Source organism: Cololabis saira, chromosome 15, assembly GCF_033807715.1.
Source record: "Cololabis saira isolate AMF1-May2022 chromosome 15, fColSai1.1, whole genome shotgun sequence".
NCBI classification, from domain to species: domain Eukaryota; kingdom Metazoa; phylum Chordata; class Actinopteri; order Beloniformes; family Belonidae; genus Cololabis; species Cololabis saira.
This window is the reverse complement of record NC_084601.1, coordinates 15,191,781-15,197,780: the sequence shown is the minus strand read 5'-3', so window position 1 is coordinate 15,197,780 and position 6,000 is coordinate 15,191,781.

Here is a 6,000-nt window from a genome sequence, read left to right as displayed (position 1 = left end):
GTCAAACAAATTCATGCAAACGCTGTATTGTAGATTATTAACACTGCATTGCTTTTGCATCAGTTACTCAGACTGGGTCCCTGTAGCGTGGCCTAATTTGCAAAACGGTGTTACAACATGGACATTCTACAAAACGCAGCGTCAAAGGAAATAAGTGTCCACGTGTCCTGTCAGATGTGGTGCTGCCCAAACATGTTGCTTTGGAATTCTGTGTTTGTAGTCGTTGTTTGTTTTTCAGTTTTAAACACTGCTCTTTCCTCTGATAAGGCAGGCTTATTCTGTAGAACCACATCTGGGTACTCCCAAAGATTTCCCCTCCCACTCATGTGCCGACGTGGTTAAGATTATACAGCTGATTGGCCTGTGTAGGTATCTGTTGGCTCAAAAAGATGCAGAAGCAAATTAAATGTGTAAACCTATATATGCATATGCTTTTTTTTTTAATGTATGGATAATTTGTGTGTGCATGTGTTCATTCTTGTGTCACCAAACTGCAAAAAGTCAGCGCATAGTCTCTCTGTTCCTCTCATTTCCATGTAACAGCTAATTTACTGTGCAAATCAAATCAAACGTCTAATGAATCTGCACATCAATGCTAACACAGACCCCGTCTGACCCTTGTCTCTCTTTCTAACAAACACAAACATATGTGCACTGCACCGTTAACTTGTGCTGATCTCATCGTAGGGAGGCATCGTGTGTTCCTCTGCGCCCTCGGGGGGCCTCCACAGCACGATGGCAGGCTCCATAGTGTTTGCCAAATCCCTGCCAGAGACAGTCAGCCTGTCTGCCTGGCAGGCTGGCACTTCATCGGGCTGTATTTACACCAACCCCTGGAAGAAAAGGATCTGATTACCACATGGAATATATACAACTCATCAATCAGTGGGGGGGGGGGGGGGGCTGGCAGGCAGGGAGACAACAAGAGGCAGACGGAGAGAGACACCGAAGTGGATGCTTCGGTGTTGTGGTTCTACTGATGCTCTTATACCTCAAACACACACAGAGACACGCGTGCACATACGCACATTCAAACGTGGTCAAAAGTGCACACACGTAGATTTTTACACTATATTTCTTGCAGATCATGTGAGACCCAACGAGCAGTCTGGTGTTTCAGCTTCAATTTTCCTTTCTGGCCAGATCAAATGCACGAAGCAGCAACTTAAGATGATGTCACTATTCCACAGCTGTCTTTACCACTCATTGCTACACTCAAACATTGTACACGTGTGTGTGTGTGTGTGTGTGTGTGTGTGTGTGTGTGTGTGTGTGTGTGTGTGTGTGTGTGTGTGTGTGTGTGTGTGTGTGTGTGTGTGTGTGTGTGTGTGTGTGTGTGTGTGTGTGTGTGTGTATGTGTGTGTGTGTATTAGCCTCTGTGTGTGTCTGTGTTTATGTGTATGAAAGCGTTGCTCAGGTCAAATCTCTCTTCGTCTCCCTCCCTTTAATTCTGTCTTCTCTCAAAACTCTGGGGATTCTGCACGCCGCGCTGAAAGCAATGGTCTGGATCATGTTCCCCCTGTGTGTATGTGAGCCAGACACAAATCCACGCACACACTCCCATGCACAGTACACTCCAACCCTGACTGCCGGGAAAGATATGGAGGGTGGGGGTGAATGGGAAGGGAAGAGGGAAAAGTGGGGATGTTTTTTACAGCAAAACCATCACAAGCAATCAAATTTATAAAATGCATTTTATTAATACAAAACAGGCCCCTCACATTACTGTATTTGAGTATGTGAAAGAAAATAAGAAGCGTTACATGTTATATTAGATGTGAATGGTGTTTTAAAGTATCAGTCAGTTTTGTCAAATTAAAAAGTTCTGATCACTGCTCTGCAACTTTTCTTCAAGGCCTTATCTCTCTGCCCAAATTCAATTAAAGCTTTTAGGTAAAATGGCTCAGAGGTTGTGTATAAGATACAACACGATAAGTCAAAGGATCACTGCGGAAGTGAGGTAATGATCATAATAGATGTTAAGATGTTGGTAAGTGATGGACTGAGCTTTTTTTGTGCCTGTTAAAGTGGATTTTGCCTTGAAATAATGAAAATGAAATATTATTTATTTTTAATTACAGGCTAATGTATTTAAAAAGTGTTAAATGTAAGTCGGATGCTTCCCTTAATTATTCTTTCAGCTCAGCTTAATTTGTCTGACGATTATGATTTGACAGGAAAATCTGTACTTTATTATGTGGAAAAAAAAAACAAAAGAGAAAACAAACTCAAGCCACTCTTCTACTGCAGCACTTCACCCTTTTCTTCATGAAATTACCAGGTTGATGTCATCTTTAGATAAAATAAATTTGGACTGCTTCAAATTTACATCTAAAATCTAAAAAGAATCTTAATTATCTCTGTTTTGTCTTTTTACTGTTGTTGAATCATGATGAATGACTGAATAAAAATGATCATCACAATGCAGGCTTTTAAGTTTATCTATGTAGTTCTAGTAGTTTTTATACATTTGCCCACACATTATTGCAAAATTATGCATATTTTCAAAGAGAGCATAACATTCTTCGAGCGCAACGGCAAAACTGGGTTCCTCATTTAGCCTAATTTAGCATTGACGACTGTGTTTTTCTAATTTAAGAAGTCGAGAGTTTTAAAGAGGATAAGAGCTTCCTGGAAATGAAACATGAGTGCTGAATCAGTACGGTGCTACAGTAAGTGCTTGCACTTCAACACTTATGTTAAAGCTATTTTTTTTTTTGAATGAAAGACTTCTAGAGAGCTTTCACATTGGCTTCATTGATTTCAGTGAGCGGTTTGTGTGTTTTTCTCATCATCGGCCATGGACACTAGAAGAAACTAGAATTTCACATATGGCATTGCTTAATATTCTAGTTTCTTACTTTTTATCATTTGGTGAGACAAATGTAAACTGCAAACCTCGAAGAGAAAATTGAGGAGTTCTAGACAGAAACTAGTTCTGTACATAAAAATCATAATAATAATGCTTTAATGATGCTCCGATACTATAATGTTTCAGGCACATATTTGGTTTTAATCAAGACATTTTTTCGTTAACCTGGCAAGGCAGAGCTCCTTTGTTTCGGCAGTAAAAAAGAAAATAAAAGAAAAGCAATAACTCATACTGAAATGAAAGAATTATCACTATCGATTCAAATTTTTATATTTTTCCCCAGTTTTTGCAGCTCATCCAACTCCCCTAAAATCTGCAGACTAGAAATAGATTAATGGGGGTAGCACATGCTTTCCATCCCTGCTTTGGAAGTCTCGTGAATTCAATTATACTTTACATTCACATCTGCATTTTCATGATTAGAGGGGGAACTACTTTTTGCAGATTCTTGGTGTAGGGAAAAAAAGGCATCTGGCAAATTAAAATTAAAAAAACACATTTTAGACTAAAACTAATCAGATTTTGAATTCAAAAATGCAGCGGTTGTGTTTTTTTTTTTCTTAAGGCACTGCATGTGCAGTGTTTCAGCTGCATCTCAGTGAGAGGGTTGGAGGTCACAGTGGAGCTTTCTGAGTGGGTGTCTTTGGACCTTTTGACCCTCCGTGACCCTCTGAACAGCAGCCAAACTGGACGCCCTACTGGGAGCAGCGAGGAGGCCCAGGGGTCAGGAGAAACAATCAGGGAAAGAGCTTTCGCTCAGCCATGTTTTCTGGAAATTCATTTGCTATTTCTCTTTTACTCCTTTTGTGTTTCTAATTTTATCCCATTTTATCCAATTGCTGCACAATTAATAATAAAAAAAAAACAAAAAAAAAAAACAACTAAACCCCAGAATTTATACCTTTGACAACAGAGCTGGAGTAAAGATGCCCATTTTGTCATTGACAGCAGTGTTTTTTGAATTTATGTGCCAGTGTTTTAGACGGTTTCCAATGCCCAGGGATCATGAAAGTCACTCAACAGATAAACGACTGTGTAAACATTAAAATCAAGTGAGAGCAAGGAAAGCAATAAAAAGACCAGTTTTTTCCCACCCAAAACAGCAGGCATATCTAAACATTGTTGACCATTAATCTCTCATCCTCAGAAAAACTGTCAGACTTCCTTTGTTATTTTACTGATCTTTGTTTTTCTTCCTCTTTACCACCAACAAGTCCACTCATTCTTGCCTTTTCATTTTTTTAATCCAAAAGCCATGCATATTTTCATACACTATTTTTGAGATCATTCATCTTCCCCACCAGTAACATCGTATTTGTCTCTTTGCACTTGAAGGGACCATAGGCACTCGCAACAGAATATATGTATATCTCATCTTAAATAAACAAGATGGGAGATTTTGATGCAAAACCTGTTTTTTAACACACGCACACAAGCACATAACCACACATATTTTTCTCCCAGGGCCCCATTTCCACCCCTCAACCACCCCACCACTCCCCTCCCATCCCCTCCATCCCTCCTCTTTTTCTTTCTCTCTTTCATCAAGGGTCATTTGCTGAGTTTCCTGCCTGCCTTGGCTTTTTTGCTGCTCTCCTATTGGTGCAATTCTGCCTCTTCTAGTGGACTTTGATTGGCCAGGGATTTTTGAACCACCCCTCCTTAACATTCATCAAAAACGCCCTCCCCTTTACTGGTCACTCCCTCTTTGTCTCAAGACACTTCCCTTTCTCTGACACTCCACCTCTTTTCAGGCGCTCCGCCTCCTACACAAACTGAGATAAAGAGTGTAAGAGCGCCACCTGATGGGAGAAGCTTCACACACTGTCAACTACAGTATACTGCATAGACTCCCTTTTCTGCACTAAATTAACCACATTTATTTCCTTCAAAAATCAATTTAAGTGAGTTTAGAAGTAACTGGAAAAAATGTGAACCAACTTACAGAAAAAGACCAGTTCAAACAAAAAAAAAACGATTGATTGCTTTCCTTTACTGCCAACTAGTGGTAATTATCAGTGTTTAAAACACTTGAGCTGGTGGTCCAGTTGTTCAGTAAATTTTAAAATGCACTTCTTTTTGTAGAGGTATTATTTTAGAAGCTATTGCAGTTTATTACAGAGTCCTTGGAGTTGAATTCATAATAATTTCAAGTCATTGAAAGCAGAGATGATGCACATTTGTTCTTAATGGATATCTATTTCATGGTTTCTCTGTGTGTCAGCAATAGTGGCTTGCCATGAAATGTCATATGCTGAAGCCAGTGCCATAAAACAACGCGGCCCTTTCTAAATAAAACGCTGCGTCCTATCATAGACTGTATAAAAAGAAACTGGACAAGCCAGCTGTCACATCATTCAGAGGTTTTTCTAGGTTTGAAGCCCAGTTTTGAGGTTGAATCCCAAAACTGTCTTTGTTTCAGCTATGCCACTACTCGTTTAAGATGTCACTGCCAAAAAGTGAAATGAGTACAGTCAGAGCTGAAATGAAGATTGCATGAGCTCTGACTGAGCCCTGGCTAGCAGTCAGCCCTTTCTTGGTCAGCTGGCAGTCCTGGCGAAGATCGAACCAGCCAGTCAATCTCCATTTACCTCTGGCTAACAGTGCCCTTCTAAATAAAACACTGCGTCCTATCAGAGACTGTATAAAAAGAACTGGACAAACCAGCTGTCACATCATTCAGAGGTTTTTCTAGGTAACACGCAACAACTAGGTAACAAGTAGGCAATAAGCCTTTGGCCAGGGTGAAGGTAGCCGGTGCTGGTTTACGGCAATAAGCCATAACATCTGTGGGATAAAAGAAGGACTACGATCTGTTGGGCTTTTATTCATAAATAAGAAGTCAAATTATCCAAAGTGACGTCAGCTGTCACTCAAAAAATTCCAACCTTATTTATGCATAAATTGTACCCTAAAATAATTTTAACCGATTAGGTAAAAGACAATTCAGTGGTCATTTAAGGAATTGCACATTTTTTGGCGTCTGCTTGACAACAGATGAGCAAGACTGATGCACAAATTTTTAGCAAAATTGAAAATACCCCCTGCAAAATGTGCTTAATCCAGCTCAAGTTGCAACTATAGCAACTTGAGCTATAGTTGCTTAAAACTGCTGCTTTAAATCTAAT